The sequence below is a fragment of the Zootoca vivipara genome, chromosome 14 (assembly GCF_965207765.1).
Source record: "Zootoca vivipara chromosome 14, rZooViv2.hap1.1, whole genome shotgun sequence".
NCBI classification, from domain to species: Eukaryota; Metazoa; Chordata; class Lepidosauria; order Squamata; family Lacertidae; genus Zootoca; species Zootoca vivipara.
In genome coordinates, this window is record NC_142597.1 from 20,014,394 (window position 1) to 20,039,551 (window position 25,158).

The window sequence follows — 25,158 nt, forward strand, 5'->3', positions numbered from 1 at the left end:
GGTAGTGATAAAGCGGGATATCAAATCCAAACTCTTTTTCTTCTTTCAGGAAGACCACAAACAGAACTTGAAGGCATTAAACCCCTCCCACTCCTATTTCCTGAACAAGTAATATCCAGTGTCATATCACCAATGGACATGAAAGGTGAATTTAGCCATCCTGGGCAATAGCCATTGGTAGACGTTATCAGTCCTCCATACATTGGTCTAAATTCCTTTCTAAAATGATGTAAGTCAGAGGTGGGCATCTTCCATCGGGAACAGTCTGTTTTGCTTTTTATTAGATCCCTGAGCTCTGGAGCCTGGTGTAAAACATACACTTAGAAATAAAGAATTCTGAGTGCAGGAATTTGCACTGAGTACCAGAACTGAATGGAGCTCGCGGTCCTCCCACATAAGCACCCACTCCTTGTCATCTGCAGATTCCCTCATTTCAGCAGCGCAATTTAGGGGGAGGGGGAGTCATTATTTTGCTGTTGTTGTTAAAACCACTGGCAGTCAGACATTCTTGCTCATTTCCTACAAATTATCCAGAGATTTAACAGATGGCAATAGCTCTTCTTTCCACTCCAGATCTAAGCCACTGGCAGAGAGTTCCACAAATCAATGACAGGCTGCGTTAAGCCGTCTCTTCCCTTTGTCTTGCCTGAACTTCCTGCCATTCAAGGATGGCCCCAAGTTCAAGTATTGGATGACCCTGAGTTTTAGTATTATGCATAATTTTATAAACCTCTATCATAGCATTCACCAACTTTTTGAGGCCAGCGAGCACCTTTGGAATGTTGAAGAAGCACACCCCTCAACTGTCCTGATTTTCCCGGGACATCACATAAGCCATTCAGGCTTCTGATTATTCTTCTTTTTTTAAAAATAATATTTTTTATTTGATTTTACAAACAAAAAGTTATAACAATACCAAATACACAACCATATATAGAGATTTCTCTGAATCTCCTGACTTCCCACCCTCCCCTCCGTGGGTCCTATTGTCAACATCTTAAACTGCATATTATTTCACAGCCCATATATTGTATCTCTCCATATTCTCCACAGTATTTGTTACATTACAAGTGTTATTAAAATCCTGCTAATGTTTTTGTCTGCTTACAGTGGTCTCCTAAATAAATTGTTATTTCCCCCTATACTTTCTTGAAATTTTTGTCTTCTTGGTTCCTGAGCTTTCTGGTCAGTTTTGCCATTTCAGAATATTCCAACAGCTTGGTTTGCCATTCCTTTCTGGTAGGGACTTTGTCTTCTTTCCATCTTTGGGCTAATAACTGTTGTCACGTACATAAAAACTATTTTCTGTTCCTTTGGAATGTTGGTGCCTGCAATTCTTAATTAAAAAAAGTCCTGATTTTGGTCAGAGTAATGTTTGAGTTCCACAGGTACTAGTCATAAAATAGTTGCTATGCGTTGTGCGGTATAACACAAAATGGCTGCCACTGGGGCATGGCCTAATACAAAATGGCAAATTCAGAAATACAACAGCGTAACCGGCCGATATTCTCGGTCACCAATTTATAGACTTATAACACCAAATGACAAAATCATACACACAAGAATATGTAACATTCAAACATCATAGAAAAGCGTATGACAAGATTCAGTCCAAATATCAGTCCAAAAAGTATCAAGTCTTAAATACAGGTTATATAGGGCATCCATACAGCATATGAAAAGGTTCCAAGATGTTTTCAAGTACTGTAGATGAATAAGGATCTAGGTAACAACGGAGCATCCAAATGTGGTAACAAATGATGGTGGCAATGGAGTATCCATTTACCCATCCTGGGTAATTTGTGGTGACACAAAAGATGAGACAAGGTTACCCAGGTTATATACCTTGTTTCGCCGGAACTGGCTTCTTCAGTGAGTAGAATGCTGTCTATTATAAAGGAATAGGTAATCAGTTCTTATACCATTAAAAAAGGACAAAATGCACTTACAAAAACATACATCGCATTCATAGATAAGACACTAACTGGAACTCCATGTGTTGACTCCAAGTATTAATGCAAATACTAGGTTAAACTTCAATATATAAAGGTCTGGAAGCAAACAAACCAATCAAGTTAATACAGGCAATTCTTAAAGAGACTTCCCGAATTGACACTTAAAAACATATGAAAATAACCATATAAACAAAAATCAAGACTGGAAAATAAATCATGCAGCAACAACTTAATACATACAGAAGAATCATGCAGCAACAACTTAATACATACAGAAGAATTACAGGAAACAATTACAGTGGTACCTCGGTTTACAAAAAAACGTTGGTTCCGGAAGTCTGTACTTAACCTGAGGCGTACTTAACCTCAAGCGAACTTTCCCATTGAAAGTAATGGAAAGTGGATTAATCCGTTCCAGACGGTCTGTGGAGTAGTACTCAACCTGAAGTGTACTTAACCCGAGGTATGAGTGTAATTAGTTCCGGAAGTCATATGTTTTTAAGTGTCCTGTGGAATGCCCTTCCAACAGATGTCAAGGAAATAAGCAGCTATCCTATTTTTAAAAGATATCGGAAGGCAGCCCTGTTTAGGGAAGTTTTTAATATTTAATGCTGTATTGTTTAAATATTTGATTGGGAGCCGCCCAGAGTGGCTGGGGAGACTCAGCCAGATGGGCGGGGTACAAATAATAAATTAGGTACTATTATTATTATTATTATTATACTGACAGCTTAGACCAAAGACAATTCTTCAATATAATGGCTCATTCCAGTAAAGAAGGAAGTCTCTGAACTTGTGCAGAGGGACATTTCATACAAGCCCTGATATCATATGCCTCAAGAGAAACCAAATTCTTTTTTAAAAAAAACACACAAAAAACAACTTGATTTCTTCATGGGATAAAATATAGCAAAGCTGCTTGTCTCCTTCTTGAATTATTTCCCACTGCAATGCCATTTGCAGGCAGGCTCATGGAGCTAAATGGGGCATCAAGGCTTGTTTACTTCTCTGCCCTGTTTTTTTAATCTTTCATCTTGATATTTTTCTTTGATGCCAGCTTTATAGCACTTCCAATGACTTTATCTTTCTTCTCCCTCTTTTTCGGCTCATGTAGCTATGGGAACCGGCGTTAAATGTCCATTCAGATACAAAATCAAAATGAATTCTCAAAACAAAAGGGAGGGCTTTAATGCTAGTGTTTTGCAAACTTCTCTCTCCTCAGCACAAGTGAATTATGTATCTAATTCCTTACTCACCTATTCTACCACGAGAACCATCTGGATGTTTTAATGTAAACTTGGATGAATCCGCCTCCATCACATTGGGTGCCTTGGCAGAAAGGTGGTACATGCAATAAATAAAATAAAATAAACCTAATGAGAAAGCTCCAAACTAAGCAACAGTGCCAAATGCAAACCATTTGACAGTTCATGTGTAAAGTTGTGCTAAGTCTGTTTGCAAGACCTTAGATATGATGTATCCCCGCAGCTTAGAGCTAATAATATAGTCGTCTTTCATAAGACAAAAAGCTTTCAGGGCTGTTGATGCTTCATGCAAAGTTCACCCCTTGGAGAATTCCCCTTAACTACTTGGAATTATGGTGCTGGAGGAGACTCTTGAGAGTCCCATGGACTGCAAGAAGATCAAACCTATCCATTCTGAAGGAAATCAGCCCCAAGTGCTCACTGGAAGGACAGATCCTGAAGCTGAGGCTCCAATACTTTGGCCACCTCATGAGAAGAGAAGACTCCCTGGAAAAGACCCTGATATTGGGAAAGATGGAGGGCATAAGGAGAAGGGGACAACAGAGGACGAGATGGCTGGACAGTGTTCTTGAAGCTACAAACATGAGTTTGACCAAACTGCGGGAGGCAGTGGAAGACAGGAGTGCCTTGTGTGCTCTGGTCCATGGGGTCACAAAGAGTTGCACATGACTAAACGACTAAACAACAACAACAACAACTTGGGTTCTGTTTTGTTTTTAATATGAAATGCCCCTTAAGATACTTTGCTGGTCTTATGAAAATTATTTGTTTCCTTTAAAACTTCCCTGGCAATTTTGCTCGAGGTGTAACTTCCAAATAGGGTTGCCAGACTCAATAGAGGGACAGGACTTCTGTGCCTTTTAATTGCCCTGCTCTCTTTTGAGTCTGGAAACCTTTAGCAAAGGGTCTGCTGGTTTCTCTTTAAAGTTTCCAGACTCAAAAGAGAGCAGGGCCATTAAAGGCACAGAAGTCCTGTCCTCTATTGAGTCTGGCAACCCTACTTCCAAATTGGTCTCCAACTTCATATCAGGCAAAATTAAATGGCAACTGTGGGGGGGGGGAGAAGGTTAACTTGGCAAGGAAATACACAACATCTGGACAACATCAATTTTTCAAAGTAAGAATGCAGGAGATCAGGTTTGAAGTTACATTTGCACCCACACCCACCCTAAAGAGGAAAGGCAGGTGATACTGATCTAACTAAGGGCACATATTTAATACCTAAACATCAAAGTAGCTCAAACTGTGATTAGCTGAAGATGGGCATAAGGTGGGTCCAAGTCCCGAGACATTGTATTTACTGCCTCTGTCCCCATGGCACATATTTCATTGTCCAGGGTTGGAGAGTGTCCATATCACTGTCCCCCATGCTCCAAGACTCTCACTGTGTCATCCTTTTGAGACCCAAAGTGGCCCCTTTCCCCACCCTTGAGTCCCTCAGACTTCAGTGGCACTCCCCAGGCATCCCATTGCACCTTCTTGGCAAATCCTACCAGAGCCGGGGGGGGGGGTTGAATCCCTGCTTCACCTGCCTTGAAGGCAGAGCTGCAGTCACTGAGGAAGTCCCCCAAGTGAGTCTTGCAAGGTGTGCCATACAATGTGGTTTTGTCTCATTGCAAACAATAGGATACTAGCCACACTCAGTCAGAATGCCTCATCGTAATGTGACCACCAATCCATTGTATAGCTGCATGTCATGGTCGCCATTGCAGTGTAACACACATGAAGGCCAAATAGCCAGCTCAATCAGTTCCGGTCCACTTACCGTACTGACTGTCCTTTGCACCTATTATGGGGCTTGCGGGGAAGGATCGGGAGTCTCTTGTATGGAACGGATGAAGAGACACGTCTGCAATTTTTCTGCTAAAGATTAGTGAAAAGGGCTTTTTGAGCCTTATCCTTCAGTTTTGTTTGCAGGCAGCTTTCCAAAGCATGAGTCTTTTTTTTTTTAAGCGATCACCAGGTCCCCAAGATCCATCACTCCATTACAACACACACACACACACACACACACACACACACACACGATGTGTCTGCAGCTTGGTTCATTTCAAGTCCTTCTGACAACTTCATGGATTAGACAGCTGGCAGGGAGACATCTCGGATGCTTCATCAGGAATTATTTTCTGAACTTTGGCACCAGTCAGGGGCTCTTCCTTTCTGCAGGAGACATGTGCCATTGCCAAGACAGATGCCACCTTCAGTTGCCAAAGGCTTGCGCTGGGATGGATCACACAGCATTGCTGCTGGTGCCGAAGGTAAAAAAAAACACCCAAAAGTCAGGTGCCCTGAGGCATTGGTGCCTAAAAATTACTGGCTGTCTAGCAACCAGCACCTGAGTACTGGAGGCTAACACTTCTATGTCAGCTTGAGCCCAGGAAGCTGTCGATTTAGTCTTGCCAGCATTATGGAAAGGTAGCATATGTGAAGAGAACAGACAGTAAGCCCCCTTCTCCCCTTCTTTCCTCTCCTCCCTTTGACCCCTTGACAATCACACACACACACACACACACACACACACACACACACACACACACACAATTTTTAATTTGATTTTAAATATTACAAACATACTACAAACAACAATTCACAGACCAAATATTGAGATTTCTCTGAATCTCCTGACTTCCCCCCATCCCTTCCATGGGTCCTGATAATATTTACAACTGCATATCAATATTTATCCAAATTTCTATCCTTCTAAATTATCCATACCTGTTTCTTTACAAGTGTAGTTAAAATCCTGCCAAAGTTTTAACTTCCTTGCAGTGGTCTCGTAAGTAAATCATAAACTTGTGCCATTGTTTTTATAAAAAAAAAGTTCTTGTCTTCTTGATTTCTGAGTTTCCCAGTTAATTTTGCCATTTCGGCATAGTCCATCAACTTGGTTTGCCATTCTTCTCTGATGCAGCCCTAATAAGCAGCTGGTGTGCTTTTAAATCCTCTAAAATACCACATTGGCTGCCATTATTGTAAGCCAAATCTACCATCTCCCCTTCACCCCCCTTTCTCTCATTTGTGTGTTTGTGTGTCCACTCCCTTCTCACATGATTATCCATTGGGTCATGAGATATTTCTATCCAAAATGTTGGATCAGGGATGCCAACCTTCTCTGGACCATTGCTGGCCCTCGATTCAGTCCCTGTTCTGTAGATAAGTTGTTCCACAGATAAGGATGTCTCCAGGGCGCCATGATAAATGCTTGCAGACCTGGCAACCATGATGAAGAAATCAGGCCATCGAGCTCAGCCTAGCTGCCAAGTGAGCAAACTCCCCGGCATTAGATCTGGGATCATGACAGAGATAAAGCGCAGAAGACTCTCCTGCTAACAATGTCCCCATAAATCAAGTTGCTGATCGGTCTGCATCAACCTTTTCAGCCCCTGGAGGGAAAGGAAAACATAAAGCTTAAGCCAAGCTCTCCAGATAGAGCTGATTAAGCAGCTAGCTTGGGGAGGCGTAACATGAAGGGGAGCAAACTCTTAAACGACCGGACTGGGGTTTCCTTGTCAGAAGGAGCAATGGGGTTCAGACTCTGAAATGCCAGTTCTTTGGCAGCCTCTGTAGGGCAGGGGACATCTTTAGACTACTGCAATGCATTTCACACACGGGGCTGCCTGTGAAAACTTATTGGAAATGACAGTTTGGCGCAAAACACAGTTGGTAGGCTAAGTAACTCAAAGAGGCTGCAGGGAACATATCTCACCAGTTCTTAAATTTCCATTTAAGATTGAGGGCTGTTCTTCTCGATCTGCTCAACAACCCACCTGCCTCATCCCCCGCATTAACCCCCTAGACCTTTGCCTTCTCAAATATTTCATTGTATGAATGTACTTGACTCAGACCTTTGCCATTGTTTAAACCGCCATTTCCCTCTAAGTCTTTCCCATCTCTGTGCTGCTTAAACTTCTGCCAATGTTTCTCTTTTGTTCCCCTACCCCACCTGGCGTCATGCAAATCCAAGATTGTGATGCAGCACCACAAACCCTTCAATGAGGGTTGTGCGATGAGGGCCTTCTGTTTTTATCTCTATAGGAAGAAATTTCTATTTAAGAATTCATGGCATAATTCAGAGGTGATCATTTTATAGCCCTAAATGGCTTGATGACCTGAAGGACTGTCTTCTCAAACATGGGCCTACCCAAATCTCACTGTCACCCTCAGAGTCTCTCCTTCAAATTTCTCTGCCACTTGAAGTTAGGTGGCTTGTACCTGAAGAGAGGGGTTTTTCAGTTGTGGTATACAGAGCATTCTCCTCTGGGAGGCTGATCCAGTGACAAATTCATACTTTTTTTCAGTGCTAGGATAGCACATTTTTATTTGGGCAGGTCTTCTAGAATGTGAACCACCTGGTTCTAAGCTGATGGTTTTATTGACTCAAGTGAATCTTATTTTGTTGTTTTATTCCGCCTTTGATTTTTAAATTTAAATTGTATCATTTTAAAAATTGTATTTTATCATTTTAAAAAACCTGTTGAGAGTTCTGAACAGGCTGGCAGCCTATTAGCTTTTTAAATGAACAAACCAATAAATAAAATGCATTTTAACATGCCAGGTAGGGTTTGAATTTGATGGAGGGTGGGTTGCCATTACTGTTGCAAAGCTGAATACCTCCCTTGGATACCTGAGAAAGAAGATTATGAAGGGATTCCATCTGCAGCTAACTACATGCCATTGGGACTTCAACTACCATCAGCCCCAGTCAACACAGTCAAGTCCAGCTACATTTTAAGGGTCACAGGTTCCCTGTCCCTGGATTACAGGCTCTGCATTAATAAGAAGTGAACTAAATTGCTTCATGTTATCTCTCTGAAGAGGACAAACCAGTGGAAAATAACTTCTATGAAGCCCTCTGATATACATAGACACCCCTGAGAACCAGTCAGGAAACAGGGCCTCTAAGGCCTCGTCTCCATGTTCTGAGTAAAGTTATTCTGTTATTAGAAGTAAATATTGATGGGTCACCTCTTTGATGTAATGTACCAGAGATTGGCACACAACATGATATCAATGAAACATTAAATTCTGAGAACAGAATGTGAGGGAAGAATGGGTTGTCACTCTGTTTCAAGAAAGGAGACACAAGTCTCATGACAGAAGCTATAAGCTGTGGCCCACTAAAGCACCAGCAGCTGTTTCTTTTCTAGTCTCTTTTAGCAAACCATGGTTAAAGTCATTTGCGTGTTCAGACCCAGAAACCTCCCCCCTAAATAAATTTACACATGACTCAAATTTTGGTTTGGTTTTTGGCATAATTTAGGCCACAACTTTATTGATTACAGAAAGTGAGTGGTTGCATAGGCTCTGGTTTGACTAGCTCTCTGCACCCTTGCAGGTAGCGCAGACCCAGGGCACCAGCATAGGTCAGCCAAGGGTCAACACCTGGATAGGCGGAAAGCCGGGAACAAGCTATTTCCTCTACCCAGATGTCCCCCTGGACTCAGGCACGGGCACAACCCCCTCACAGGGTTGGCCAAACCATTTGAGTCCCTGGATTACTTTAATGGAATACCCTTCACATAGGGATGGCGAGAGCGTTCCCCCATCCCTATCACCTGAACCAGTGCCTATCCACAACCTTACAAGTTGTGATGATTTGCTATGTGGCAGGCGAAACCCAACTGGCACCAGCCAATCAGCCAAGTGGGGAAAATTCCTGCCGTGCCCCTGTCCCAATGACAGACGACACACGACGGCATAGCAAGGTCAAGCACAACAAGCCCTAAAAGTAGGAAGAGGTGGGCAGGTGTTCTGAATGCACACACTGAAAGAGGAAGCTCTGGGACATGTGCATGGGCATATATAGGTCCCTCGATCCATTTGGACTGTGCCCCATTGGCCAGATTGAACCCAACATCGAGGGACCTACCAATCGGGTGTTGTGGCTGACCAATCTTACCCACCCACAACACAGGGTGTTAGTTTCCAGGTCTCAACACACCTCTTTGAGGGAGGACCCGATTTGTTAGAAAGCTGCTTCGCCCACAAAAATCTCCTCAGAAGAACATGGGGGCTAGGTCTTAGTCAAGCTACTTCCTGGCTGGCTTTCAATTCCATCTGTATCAAAAGGCCTAAACAACCTCCAGCAGTCTGTAGCCTGTCACCTCCAGAGGAATTATGTTACGTTCATGATAATATCGTGTACAGTATTTTAGGATCCTTAATTAGCAAAAGCACATATGCCAAGGGCTAAGACAAACTGTACTTTGGGCTTTAAATTCCCTCAGAAAATATTTGTGAGACCTTGCAGAGGTTTGAGAGTTAATTTCCTCTCAGTGCGCCTCTTACCCTTAATCACAATCCAAGGCATACCTGTGTATGTTAGGTTACATACACTGTAATTTAAAATCTATTAACTCTGAACACCAGTACAGCACATAAACTTAACTAGCCCTCGCAAAACTGCAGCAAGTTCCTTTTCCCATTTTTCCCTATAAATCACCTCAGATAGGTTGGTGCCCAATCGATAGGAGAAAAAATTATACCACAACATTAGATTTCATCACACACGACTCAAACTATTACTTTCCTGTCTTGCGGTCTGAAGAATCATGAAAATTAATCGTTTCCAACTGCCCAAAAGAAGTGTTTATGAGGCTCTATTACTGATACTGTATTTTTTGCTTAAAACCATCAATTAATTATTAAGGCTTTCCCCCTCACTGCTACAACTGGTCAATCGTTTCCCCAAACTGCTGGAGTATCAAAAGCTTAATGGGATTTTTATTTAAGGAAGTGGTGGTTCCTGGAAACCTTATTTTTTGAAGGGACTCCTTGTCCCATTTCTCTTCCTAACTTATTGGTATGACCCTCACTTTCCTTTTTATCTTTTGAAGCACATTTTCTAGAACCACAATGTTCCACGACCTCAGCAGCCAACAGGGTCATTGACTTGGCTTGGAGGCTCGCACTGTAATGGTCCTGATCCATTTCATAAATATTTCAAAAATTAACACGGAGAGGCAGGATCAGTCACAACAGGGAGGTCACATCACCATGCCTAACACAGTTTCCTCATTTTTCAGTCCCATTAGCTTCAATTAAAGAGGTAACAATACTTCCCAAATGTCCTTATTTTCAAGGGATAGTTTTGGTCGCTGTTCCTGGCAAATCACCAGTACCTGCTTAGCTTGTATGAGTACCTTTTGGTTGTATGAGCTGCTGGAATGGTCATTCTTCGGGGTTCAACTCCTTTCCCCAGGAACTCTAGAAGTTAAACATCTGAAAGGGGACTGGGTACACCTTTTAGTTAGTGCCCATCTATGTAAATGCATGTGCACGAACACCTTCATTGGATGTTTTTAAACAGAGGTTGGGTGGTCATCTGTCAGGGATTCTTTAGCAGTGACCCCTGCATTGCAGAGGGTTGGACTAGATGATCCTTGGGTTCCCTACTAACTCTACAGTTATATGATTCTGTAAGGCATGGACATAAACACTAAAGCACCATGCAGTGAGCACTGTCTGCAATTGCATTCATCACACCTGTTGAGATCTCTTTTGAGCTGTTGATGGTACATTGTAAGGCAATGTTTTTCTTGTATATCTTTGTCCAAAACTCTTTTGGCTTTTAAATGAATGGAGGATATGAGAGTGTAGTGAGGGGTGATTCTATCAATGTAAGTTTCTCTAAGTTTCTCTCTCTCTCTCTCATATCTAAAGTTTGTTTCAGCCCAATTTATGCAGTTCCTGTGCATTTCTTGGGATGTACACATTTTTGTACTCAATTTTGCCTTGCATACATGCATTTTTAAAGCAGCATTTCCCACTTTTGTGCATTTTCACTGATTTGTGTATTTTTGTGTGCACTGTTCACTAGTATACACATTGTCATTGTAGTATGTGTTTTGTGGCTGCAGGACTGTACTGCAAAAATTCAAGGAAGTGTTAAATTCATTAACATATTGATTTGGTAGGCTGGTGTTAAAATGCAAAGTGAAGAAATTTTGCTCGCACCTCTAATGCAGAGTGCATGAATATATGGGAGTGCATGAGTGCAAAGCCTTGAGCAATGTGTACTCATGAAAGGCAGGGTAGCTCAGGCTGAGAAGCTTGGTATGGGAATTGGGGTGTTACAAGCATGATCAAATTGTGGGATTTTGGAGGGTTTTAAGAACATGCCTAATTCCCATTGACATAAATAGGCCTTGAAAATGATTCATTTCAGCTCCATCATGCCCATAATGCGCCCTCCAAGACTAACCAATGAGATGCCAAGTGAAATTTGGATTGCGAGCCAAAATGAGCAAATCCATGTAATCTATCTTGATGAAAAATTTGTATTGCCTACCTGGGGGTGGAAGACAAATGAATCCCCTTTTTATGGACCACCTGATTCCTCCCCATCCAACCTTGCTTCAGTGGAAAATGTGAGTAAAGGTCGTGAACAGTTGGTGTTTTGCAATGCAAATAGCGATTGGCTTAGTAAAGCTGTTTCAACAGCATGTGCCAAGTGAGCAGGTATGCTCAGCCTCATAAAAGCAGAACCAGATGTTGTGCTCTGTTACGGAGGCCCCTCTCCTGTGGCAGAGGTTGGCATGTTTAAGACTTAGCCCAGCTGTGAGATTATATTTTCAGCAATAGCTTGCAGCAGTCAAAAGATTAGAAGATACTCCCCCCCCCCCCGAGGGTATTTGTGCTGGCACCCTATATTAAAACCGCATTGATGTCAGTATGCAAAGCTGAGGAGGGAATGCAACTGAACCTCATGCATATTGTTATAAGGAGATGGAGTAAAGGTGGAAATGGGTGAAACTTCTAGCTTACAGCCCAGGTTGTTCAATGGAACCTTGCTTATTCCTTCTTAATTCCAGGAATGTGCAAGCTGGCCGTGCTTCTGGAAGCTACAGATAGCGCTGAAAGAAGGCAGGCAGACACAGGAACACAGTATGGAGGAAGCAGAGTTATTGGGCCATAAGGCAAGCCAGAAAGGTAAACACGCAAGGATCAGTGTATTCCCTGGTAACAGGCCAGGGTAAAGAGGTACAGGCCACATCCATATCATGGATATGACATGGTGTGGTGGAGTCTCCTTCTTTGGAGGTCTTTAAGCAGAGGCTTGACAGGCATATGTCAAGAATGCTTTGATGGTGTTTCCTGCTCGGCAGGGGGTTGGACTGGATGGCCCTTGTGGTCTCTTCCAACTCTACGATTCTATGATTCATACATGAAAACACGCTTACAGCACTTTAACAGTCATATAGAATCCCAGGAACTGTACCTTGCTAGGGATGCTGGGCACTGTGACCTCAGCAGCCTTAGCAAACTACAGTTCCCAGGATCTTTGGGAGCTTGTCTACAACTGCTGCTGTACCAGGAATTGCTGAAGGGTTCAGGCATCAGGCAGCACCCCACCACTATAAAAGTGACTCTGGGACACAATCCTGCTGGAACTGTTATTGCCCTGGTTCTTCCTGAGGGCTGCTAATTTTGTGCTCTTGCAAAGTTCCATGAAGTACCTAGGTTAGAATTTCATGCAAACTAGTTCATGTAGTTTCTTTGGGAGAAACAAATGAGGAACAATGAAGGAACAAAGGAATCTTTCCGCAGAGGGGAGACAGAGGGATTCCTGTTGTCTCATGTGAGGGCTCTTCTGGGTTTGTTTTCCAGCAATTATAAATGTGGAAGGTATCTGAGTAGTTGATAGATCAACACTTGGCCATCAATAGAGGAGAACAATCTGCTTTTGAGTGGGGCAGATACTCAGTTAGGCTGTTGGACTTACTAGAGTCTGATAGCTTTGGGCAACTGCAGAAAATGGACTGATGCTGTAGCACAGGGGGCTAGTGTGATGGTGTGACCTTTGACACCATAATGGGGCCTCCCAATGAGATCCAGGACCCATCCTAGGAACTGAGGAAGTTAGTGACATACCTACATACAGGAGAAAACTGGTTTATGTCAGAGATGCTGTAGGCATGAGAAACATCTGAATTATTTTGGGGGTGGAGGAGCATATATCTCTTGCCTTCTTAAGGCTTGATGTTTTGGGATAAACTGAAGACAAAAGGCTGGGGAGGGACTGTTGAAATTCACAAGTACTCCTTGCTGATTTTCACGAAGGAAATCAATTTGTAATTAATGGCATTCCCAAAGCGGTGTGTTTGCTGCCTGAGAAAATCAATAGAGAGAAATGTGACAAAATGGAAAATACTGTAAAGCTTTAATCAGTTATTGCCTTATGTCTGTGAGCATTGTAAGCTTCCCAGTCTTCTTTTCCACTATTCAGGAGGAACACACACACACACACACACACACACACACACACACACACACACCCCATCCTGGGCTGTTTTCACTCTACTCCTCCTACCCAAATCTTGGCTTCTTGACAAATTACAATCTCAATATTTAAGGACTATGTGGATATGTAATTAAGGATGTTATGCTTATTGATAAGTTATATTGCATTTACTGAATGGATTCTTTGAGCTGTTATTCACTGACTGTTGTTATGTTTATAGTACTAAAATGCATTGATGTTTGTTGATTTTGTCATGTACTGCGTCTTTGAGTAGATATATTTCTCCTTATGAAAAGTTGGAATAAAAGTAGATATGGTAAAGGTGATATTTTTGCTGCTATAGGATGGTGGAGGAGAAAATTATTTTGAGGTTCAGAGGAAACATTACCTACCCACAGTATCAGTTACAAACCTTGGAAGGCCCCTTGGGCAAGATACTCTCCATGTGCCCCCTCTTCTGTGGTGGTGAATCTACCTCCTCACCACTCTTGCTGCTTCTCTTCTTCATCATTCCTACTACTTCATTGCTGGTCACCCAACCAGCCAGGAGAAAGCCAGGAGCGGCATCTACTGATTCTCCTTTGCCTACTGCACCACCATCATCGCCTAGACCAAAACAAGATGCAGGTGAACACACTGAAGAAGAGCAGCAGCTCTGAGTGGGAGGAACTTTTGAGTGCCCCCACACCTGGTGGAGTTTCAGACCTGGCAGATGCCTGGTGGTGACTGTTTGCCTGTTTTAGAGTAGAGGCCAGGCCAACATGGAGGCTTAACAGAGGACCAACTTTACTGCGAACAAGAACTGTCTAGCGTGATTGACTGCCTCGGTTGGACACAGTGCCACCCATAGTTGGAATTGCAGTATAACAACTCTGCATAGCATCTCCCCACTGCATTTACTTGCAGGCCTTACTATATAAATTCTACCTTAGATATAAAACAAATGCCTGGTAATTGATAGTCCTCAAAACTAGGGTTTCCATACATCCAGGAATTCCCAGACATGTCCTCTTTTGGGGGTCTACATGCCCATCTTGGGGGGGGGGGTTAAAGCAAATGTCCTGGATTTTGGGTTTTTTTAATAAAAAAATTGTGCACAGGCAGCTCTGGTTCAGGCCCTGACTCTGGTGTGGGTGACCTGGTTCAGGCCCTGACTCTGACATGCAATGGGCAACCTGGGCTCTGGCGCGGGCAGCTCTGGCGGGGCTATCGGGTGCTTGCCATAAAAAAGCAAAGCTCAACAACTTTTTGTGTCCAGATTTTTAACTCTTGAAATATGGCAACCCTATTAACTGTAGGATTCATTCCACAATCACCCTTCACTTAATATTTTGACATCTGATTATTCAACAGCTCAACACTTGATGATTTCATTTGCAGAATGTGAAATGAATCAGTTCCACTAGAAAGCTCTACATTTGCAATGGCATTGGGTGATATAAAAGTTCTACCTGTGGTTTTTGATGCATGGTGCCTGATTCCAGTAAAGGCTGCAGTCGCTAAATGAGGGTTTCTATTTGGGTGGTTCGTCCCAAAAGGACTTGTCAGTACCTCTGCAATGATGGGAGAAACTTTAGGTTCATGACAGAACCAGGATAGAGCTGGTTTAGAGATTGATCCGTCCATCTGTAGAGAAAGTTAGGAAAATGAGCATGGATCAATAAGTGGAACACCCAACTGGTAAATCACACACAGACCCCTTTGACTTGTCTTTGGCTAGCCAGATCCTGGGGTTTGCAGCTCATCTTCACATACATTTCCCCACTATTTTCCTTTGAAAATAACAAGGCAAGATGTTGACAGGTCGTTGCGAAGGGAAATGCTTTAAGCTGTCAGTTGACAGGACTCGAAATTAATTTGATTGTGCAGGATTTATTTTCAAGATGAAAACGGAAATTTGACTCGGTGGGCTGGAGCCAAGAGCTAAACATGAAAACACAGAGTGGATGCCAGTTTCTCTCTGGAGGAGCAAAAAGGAAGAAGAGAAGAGCACCCACTTTCACACACAAAGGGGAGGCCAGTGTGAGCCATAGACATGGGTGAAGACAAATATACAGTGGGGCTTGAACACTCAACAAGTGGATTTCTTTGAATCTGGCTTTGTCCTTTTAATATGATGCGAGTCCACAACCCAGATGCTTGAAATTATAATGAAAACAAATTCATATTTCAATTTATATTTGCATTTACGATTTCAGGTTTCTGCATTCCTAATATGAATTCTGTTTTTAACATGCACCAGTGTGGATACAGTTGGGTTTAGCCGTGGTTCCCTGAGCTGTGCACAGTAGTGTAATTATTTCTCAGGCTGTAGATGCAAAAATTCTTTTAATACAACCCAGGATGGCAAGGCGCAAGCTGTAATCTTATCAATTAGGAGTTTTTATGAAAGAGAGCTGTAAACAATATTGTTTCGACAGCAATCAATCCCTCTTCTGTGCCTCTTAAACCCAGCATTGTTCACCTGAGAGCCATATACTTAATGCTATGAAGCTTCATAAATTATCTATCCTGTTCCATCATGGCAAAGCCTTCATCCCAATTATAACACAACAGAGTCCAATATCCATACAGCTCCTAAAAGTAATGTACCGTATTTGAAACTAGAGCATTGGGCTTTTGAAATTTCAACCCCAAATTCTATATTTAAAAAAACCAAACACATTTGCTTTAAACCCCACCACAACATGTTATTTTTATTAAAACGTTTCCCCCCCCCCATTCTGACCAATACCTTTTTCTGTCAATAATGTTAAATATATGCCACTTCAATTTTAATTCCACTTCCAGCTGATTGTGACTCAGCAGCACTAACCAGACCCAAGCAACCTTTTCATTCACACATTCCCCCCTAACAAATCCTGTTTGACCACAGTGAATTGCAGGCCCCAAAATATGCATGTACATAACATGCTCAAAATAACTATATAGGCCCTGATAATTGCAACAGAAGTCCTTACTGAAACAAACTGCATTATCCTTTTGATAGATTATTATTCACCCTTTTTAAAGCCTTATTTTTAATGTTTAGAAGCTCAAAGCTCAACAACCTCAGATATGCAGATGACACAACCTTGATGGCAGAAAGTGAGGAGGAATTAAAGAACCTTTTAATGAGGGTGAAAGAGGAGAGCGCAAAATATGGTCTGAAGCTCAACATCAAAAAAACCAAGATCATGGCCACTGGTCCCATCACCTCCTGGCAAATAGAAGGGGAAGAAATGGAGGCAGTGAGAGATTTTACTTTCTTGGGCTCCTTGATCACTGCAGATGGTGACAGCAGTCACGAAATTAAAAGACGCCTGCTTCTTGGGAGAAAAGCAATGACAAACCTAGACAGCATCTTAAAAAGCAGAGACATCACCTTGCCGACAAAGGTCCGTATAGTTAAAGCTATGGTTTTCCCAGTAGTGATGTATGGAAGTGAGAGCTGGACCATAAAGAAGGCTGATCGCCGAAGAATTGATGCTTTTGAATTATGGTGCTGGAGGAGACTCTTGAGAGTCCCATGGACTGCTAGAAGATCAAACCTATCCATTCTTAAGGAAATCAGCCCTGAGTGCTCCCTGGAAGGACAGATCGTGAAGCTGAGGCTCCAATACTTTGGCCACCTCATGAGAAGAGAAGAATCCTTGGAAAAGACCCTGATGTTGGGAAAGATTGAGGGCACTAGGAGAAGGGGACGACAGAGGACAAGATGGTTGGACAGTGTTCTCAAAGCTACGAACATGAGTTTGACCAAACTGCGGGAGGCAGTGCAAGACAGGAGTGCCTGGCGTGCTATGGTCCATGGGGTCACGAAGAGTCGGACACGACTAAACGACTAAACAACAACAAGAAGCTCAAAGCTTTTACTGTGAAACTTACCTTTCAGCTAAATAGCTCTCTTCCTGCCCCTGATCATGCCCAGAGAATTTCAAAACTTTTCAACACTGCCCCCAAGTAATTCCTTCACTGAGGATGGAGAGAGAGTTCTGGGATTCTTTAGTGCAAACTACCCAAAACTTCTCTGTACTAAATTGAGCACAAAGTGGGCAAGAACAGCAGCTTAGCTCTCTAGGACTGAAGATGGGAAAATAAAATCTGGCAAAAACCTTTCAAAAACATTATCTTTGACTTCCATAACACTCTTAACTCCAATAAGCGTGAGTGACATTTGGTGATATTTTGCTGTTCTGTTTATCATTCCTTCTTCTTCCTACAGAGTTGCCTTTAATAGTGCCTCTCCCTTGGCTAAAAGCTATGTTTTAAGGCAGTGGAAATACTTCATCTCTTTCTCCTTACTTTGTGTTTATGGCTCCTTCCTTCCCCCACTCCAGGAAAGTGCTGTCAACAACTTTACGGAAAAGCCTGTGCCATGAGCCCCTCTCATGGGAAATACGTAAGAAGGGCCTGCTGGATCAGGCCAATGGCCCACCCAGTCAAGCATCTTGCTCTCACAGTGGCCAACCAAATGTCTATGGGAAACCCTCAAACATGATCTGAGCACAAGAGCACTCTTCCCTTGTGTGGTTTCAAGCAACTGGTTTTTCCAAAACATTATTGGCTCCAGCTGTGGAGGCAGAACATAGCCATCATAATGGCTAGTAGCTGTCAATCACTCTCTGCTCCATGAATTTGTTGAATCCTTTTGAAAGCCATCTAGTATGGTGGCCATCACTGCCTCCTATGGGAGCGAGTTTCATAGTTCAACTATGCATTGTATGAAGAAGCATATAGCATACCTATATACAATACAATACAACACAAAACAATACAAAACAATACAAAAGACACGAGAGGGATGCAATGTCAGCTGACACCCCCAAACTTGAGTCCCACGATTTCACCCAAAGCTTCGAGCACAACTTAAGCGCATGCTGTGCTTGCAAGACAGCTGTTCTGAGCACCGACACCATGTATCTTTGTATTCAACGGGGCTTCCTTTTGAATGGGTAATATGCATAGGATTGTGCAGTGTAAGGTTGCAGTTCTGCACACACTTTCCTGGGAGTAAGCCTCAATGAACTCATTGGGAGCGGCAGAGGAAGCTGCTCGGACACCTGGGGTGGCGCGCACTGCGGGGCCTCCAGAGTCTGTCTGCCTCCTCCCACTCAGCCACCCTACAGCTGGGGGCGGGAGGCAGCTGGCGGACCGTTTGGGCAGAGGGGAGCCTGTGCACACCCAAGCCACCACATCTCTCTCAGGAGACACAATGGCTCAGGCACGCTGCAGGCCCCGCAGTGAGTCCCGCCTGGCATTTTGACACCCCCCTCAGTGGTGACAACCAGGGCAGTCTGCACCTACCACACCCCCTTCCTCTGCCCCTGCTCATTGGGCCTACTTCAGGGTAAACACACATAGGGTCACACTGCAAAAAGGTTTTAAATTGAGTAATTTAACAAATTAATCAATTAAAGTTTGCATCCCCATTAAGAGACCGTGTTCTTTGATGGTTTCTGTGTTGACCAGGTTTAATAATGTTTAGAATGAAGAGTGTCTTTCTAGGTCTGGGTTTGTGTGTGTTTTTTCAATTTGTTCCCAATGAGCCACAAACAGAGCAGAACATTCTCCTGGTCTTTATCAGCTAACACAAAAATAGAGAGGAGGTTGTGTGAGGGAAGTGAGGGGAAATGGAGCTTTACTCTTCATTCCTAATGGGATGACATTGTAGATTATTCCTCCGATCCCATTAAGTGTGCAAACTCATTTACTGAACAGATAAGATGTTTCATTTTAAAAGAACAAACAAACAAAAAAAAACCCAACCACAAATAGCGTCAGCTTTCCATTGAACAGCTTGAACAACAGGATAACAGGTATACAGTTTTGTACTCAAAATCCAGACTGTGTGAACTCCAAAGCCGTTAAGGGCAGAGGAGCCCTTCGTAATAAATGCAGCAACCATATTTGCCAATGGAGTGTGGATTGCCATATCTTTAAAGCCTCATTTCCCCCTGTGTTCTGCATCTACTGCCATCTTCATATCAGACAAGCCTATCAAGCTGAAAGAAAACAGATCTCTTGGGGGGTCTTAAAAGAATGTTGAGACGAGAGGCTGTTTCTCTGGGGAATGAAAGTGATGTGGCACCACACTGTAATACAACAGCCAACAGAAATATGACCTGTGTTTATTGTTGTTATTATAATGGCCTGTCACCTAGATGCCTTGTATAAAATTTATACCCTCTTAATTTAATTTTTATTACACAGTTAATCTCCAAGAAGTTTTTTCTCTTTCTTTTTTAAGGGCAGCAAAGCCAAACATTTCTATTTCATTTGCTTAATGGAGCACTTCAGAAGGGAGTGTGAGAGCTGGCTGATCATTTATTTGAGTCATCCAAGTTATATTTGAGGGCACCTGGTGGTGTCAACTGGGTAACATTGGAGAAAACTGTTCCAATCTTCCTGTGCCAGGAGAAAGGCAGGATATTAAATAAAAATACAAATCTACTATATATTTTGGAAAGTTGTTTGTTTCTTCTCTGTGTGTTCAGACACCTCTTGAGACATCCTTGCCAAACTGGGCACAGGGGTTCCCAAGGTGTGTGTGTGGGGGGGGGGGTTCAGCGGTTTTCATCAATATTGTGTTACTAGCCACCATTTTGAATCAAGTCAGTGTGATTTTGGTGTGAATTCACACAATTTCTGGCACGACAAGTCCAAACTATGCCCATTTCAAACTTGGCTTGAGAGTTCCTGAGGTGAGAGCATTGGTTTTTGTCATTGCTGGGACACCGACTACCATTTTGAATCAAGATGGCAGACATGAAAACATGACTTGGGCTTGACTTCACTCAATGTTTGACATGATGGGCCCAATTTTCACCAGTTTATATGCCTCTGAAGGTATCATTTCCCAACTCAGTACAAGGGCTCCTGAGTGGAGGCAGTGATCTTCATCTACTTTTGGACAACAAACACCATTTTGAATCAAGATGGTGCGACAAAGAAACCATAACCAAGCACCAGCACCCCTCCAAATTGATTCAGGGCAAGGTCAGGTCTTCCACAGGTCAGGCTGGAGCCTTAGGTTTGTGTGTGCCTGCATGAAACTCACACATTACACTATTCATATAAAAATCACCATATTTTTTGTTTCTTCAATTTTCTGGCCAATGCCTACAAGAAAATAAATAATAATGTTACTAGTGGGAAATCTGTCTTTAGCTGGAAAGGTTGTCCTCCATGAGTGATTTTTGCATTGAAGTGTCCCTGATAAGATTCAGTGGAAGCCCAGGGCTCTCTAACACAGAATATAAAAGAGTGTTTTACAGGCTGTTCTTTACTATTCAGAGTGGGGGAATCAGCTAAGGAATAGGAGGTATGTTATACAGGTGGAGTATTGTATTTGTAATCAAGGTAAGTGCTGTGGAGGCAAAAGGCAGGAGGGGACTAGAGCCTGAAGCTTTTCGTGTCTATGAATTCATCCCCTCTCTAAAATGAGACTTACTTCTTTCATCTTCTTTCCTTTCCCCATCCTTTAATTATATTCCCCAAAGTGTTTAAATCAGAATTATTTCCTCCTGCTGTGAGCCTCATTGGATTCTTCGAGTTTATGAAAAGATGGGTTTTTAATAAAAGTAGTTTGAAAAATCAAATGACACACGGATACACACACCCTAGAAGGCCTCTAGATGAAAATTCCAAAACTCTGGGATATGGCATAGTTGATGCATAATAATAATAATAATAATAATAATAATAATAATAATAATATTTTTTAAAAAAGAAAAGGAGGTGTGGTTTTTGTTGTTGCTGTAGAAGTTCAGGAGTAAATTATATCAGCAATGTTCTGTCTTGGGGCAGGAACTTTGTATTTTGCTTCTGTGCCATGGTATACGCTGGTTGTTCAATATAAAAAAAGGCATGTGATGCTGACTGGGAAAGGAGTAAGCATTGGGTTAGCAAAGAAATATCTCCAAAAATGAAACTCCAAATTCTGGTGGTACTAGCATTTCAGCAGACTTCGGATTCAAGTTCTTCATTTCCCCCCTTGCAACTCCGATAATGTAGCTCGCACAGGAAATAGTGTTTAAGCTAGTAGACAATGTTCTTCAGTTCACTATTGTTAGTATCAATATAATTTTGTTTTTCTGCTGGGTGAAAAAGCCTCAGCAGCAGAGATGAGGCAAGGCTTCAGCAGCACCCTGGACAGCTCCTTGCAGGGCTATGGCTAAAGACCCCATACTAGCAGAGCTCAAATGTTGCTTTAGCACAGGCATGTCCAAAGTCCAGCCCGGGACTTTGATTGGTTATGTATATCTGGGACTGGCCCTGAGGGCAATTCTCTCTCGCATTCTGATTCCATCCACTGAAGTAGGGGAATCCACTCCTAGGGCCACAGATATTTTTAAAGCAAATGCATTGTTTTATATAATACGGGGGGCATTATACAAGAATGATTTTTCAATATACCTGCTGGATCTGGGTTTCTACAATTTGAAAATTCAGCACAGAATCTCTCTTATTACTTTTAAAATGTACATTAATAAAAATAATAAGTGTGTGTGTGTGTGTGTGTGTGTGATTTCTGAATTTCTGAAATGCAAAACTTTTCAGCTACCAAAAACTAGGACAGGGACTTCATATACTGGATAAGGAAAAGCCCCTCGACTGTCTTTGAGTCCAGTATTGGACCACTTCGATCGGATACTCTCTGTCGATGTAGACAGATTCCTCCGAGCTGGAAGGCCCACCACTTGCTTCCTTGATCCGTGCCCGTCCTGGCTGATTAGAGCGTGTCCAGATGAGGTACGGGCCCCCCTGGGTGAGATCATCAGCTTGTCACTTGGCACAGGGACTTTCCCAGAGGAGTTGAAAGAAAACATCTCTAGATCCTTTAGAATGATCTATCCAATTATTGCCTGGTTTCGAATCTTCCGTACCTGCGTAAGATAATTGAGAGACTGCTGATTCTTTTAGATTTGTCAGCAGCCTTCAATATGGTCGATCACGAACTTTTAGACCACTGCCTTGCCGACTTGGGGATTCAGGGCACAGTCCAACAATGGCTGCGCTCCATTATCTTAGGTCGGGGACAGAGGGTGGCGCTAGGGAGGAAGTTTTCACTGCGGCACTCCTTGGTGTGTGGAGTCCCACAAGGTGCAATCCTTTCCCCGATGCTTTTTAATATCTTTATGTGCCCCCTTGCCCAGATTGTCCAGAGTTTTGGGCTGGGTTGTCATCAATATGCTGATGACACCCAGATCTATCTGTTGATGGACGGCCGCCCTACCTCGGCCCCGGACACACTGACCATGTGCTTGGAAGCTGTGGCTGGATTGCAATGTGGGAGTCGGTTGAAGCCAACTCCTTCAAAGACAGAGGTCCTCTGGCTGGATTGGGACGACATGGGTTTGGGGGGCCAACTCCCATCTCTTGCAGGGGCTCAATTAGTGCCAGCACCTTCTGTCAAGAGTTTGGGTGTAACCTTCAATGACTCCCTTTCCATGGAGGTGCAGATTGCAGCCACAGCAAAGGTGGCATTTTTCCATCTCCACCGTATCAAGCAGTTGGTCCCTTACCTCTCTCGCCCTGATCTGGCCACAGTGATCCATGCGACAGTCACCTCCAGGCTTGATTATTGTAACTCGCTCTACGTGGGGCTGCCCTTGAAGCTGACCCAGAAACTCCAGTGGGTGCCGAATACCGCAGCGAGGCTCCTCACAGGGTCCTTGCCACGGGATCACATTCATCCAGTGCTTTACCAGCTGCATTGGCTCTTGGTGGAGTACAGGGTCAGGTTTAAGGTGCTGGTTTTGACCTTGAAAGCCCTATGCGGCTTGGGACCCTCGTACCTACGGGACCACCTCTCCTGGTATGCCCCGCAGAGGACTTTAAGATCCACAAACAACAATATTCTGGAGATCCCAAGCCATAAGGTGGTTAGATTGGCCTCATCTAGGGCCAGAGCCTTTTCAGTATTGGCCCCAACTTGGTGGGACGCTCTTTCACAGGAGACCAGGGCCCTGCGGGATTTGTCATCTTTCCGTAGGGCCTGCGAGACAGAGCTGTTCCGCCTGGCCTTTGGGTTGGATTCAGTCTGACCCCTGTGTTTTCCTCCCTCGTGGTTTGGATTTATGGACTACTTAAAAGAAGGCTGCATTTTAAATTTTATTATTGTATTTAATCTGTATTTTAATTAATTGTTTTCTTTTCTTTTGTGTCTTATTATAATTTTATTGGTGTTAGCCGCCCTGAGCCCAGTTTTGACTGGGGAGGGCGGGGTATAAATAAAAATTCATTTATTAGTAATTTATTATATACTTTAGCTGCCAGAGAGACCGGTAACACTGCCAGGACCCGCTGGGGATCACTGCATCTCAGGTTGTCTCAGGGCTGCCTTCCCCTGTCAGGCAACTGTGATCAGCCCTGCCAGGAATCAATGCAGCTGCCCCTCAGCAGCCCTTCCCAAGAGTTGTGCTGGGATGTCAGTGAGAGGCAGTGCCCACAGATCAGCCACAGCTGGTGTGGGGCAACGAGGGAATCCATGGGTACTTTCAACATGCCCTTCCACTGTGAGTACCCATTTACTCTGAAAGTTCTGTCAAAGTTGCACAGACAGACACAAATGAAGGAAAATTGGTTCCAGGGGAATTGGCTCCATCTCAGTTTCTTACACACACACACACACACACACACACACACACACACACACACACACACCAAAGCAGCTTGTTGCCAATTTCCAGCTTCTAATTCTGTGATTCTGGGTAGCCAGCATTGAGAAAAGTGAGCCCAAGGTTTGTTGTAGTCAATTGGAACTGAAATTAAGCTTTTACCAGAGAGAAAGCAGGAAGAGTGGAGGAGAATATCTGAGCCCCTTGTATCTCTAGAGTGACAGCAATAAGAATAGCCTCTGGCTATATGCGCAGTTAATGTAAAAACACAGGTGCACTAGTCACAGAAATGCCAACTCCACAGGTAGCTAATGGTGTCAGACTCAAAATGAAAACTATATTAGTAGAACCTGATGTAACAATGTGATGGCCCTTCCACCCCCACAGGGCAAAAATCCAGAAAGGGGTGGGGGTGGGACCTTGAAATTGCAATCGTGCTTCTCAGTACAAAGTTTCAATTTACTCTGTATTGACTTACAGGGAAGTGACATCTGATACAATAATATTGCATTCAAGACAACAAAGCTAGATTAAAATGCTCCACTTTTGCTGTGCATGAAAATAGGTGATTGTGATAATGATTATTAGTACTCTGTTCTCTGTACTTTCCACCTTTCCTGAATTTTCTTCTTGAGAGTGAGCTCTAGCAGGGCTCCTTCCCTGAATTCTTTTTAACATGGAATCTGCACCTACAACTATTTTTTCAAAGTATGCAATGATTTTCAGGAATGTAATTCATGTAATAATACAATTCGTACAATTCAGTCTCTCCCTTCTCCTTGAGCGTCCAGCAGTTTCATTATCTGAATTAATGTGCATATAAACATCAAGCATAGCTGGATGTTCACAAGATGTCATTTAGCTTAATATATGATTATCTAAATAAATCTACCCACAACTGCCAGTGTCGCCTGTGGAGCCCTTGGACTTTAGTTATTTTGGTTATACTGAATTTCAGAAATGCTACTGACCAAAGCAATCATTAGAGTCTCTCGTTTTTGCTTTTCGCTGTTTCATCAGTGGTACCATGAGTGCCATTTGCCAAACTTTTAGGAGCCATTGGTTCAGAGTTGAGCTGGAGGTTGGCTTCCAGT

At 43.0% G+C, this 25,158-nt stretch overlaps 1 long non-coding RNA gene across 1 annotated transcript; it reads right to left on the minus strand.

The window, feature by feature from the left end:
• Positions 1-988: 988 nt before the first annotated feature.
• On the minus strand, positions 989-3,319 carry LOC148683520 (uncharacterized). The gene is made up of 3 exons (XR_015947076.1): positions 3,212-3,319; positions 1,960-2,051; positions 989-1,888 (listed from the first exon to the last, which is right to left on the minus strand). It is a non-coding gene; the product is annotated as an uncharacterized LOC148683520 (long non-coding RNA).
• Between the last annotated feature and the right edge of the window lie 21,839 nt (positions 3,320-25,158).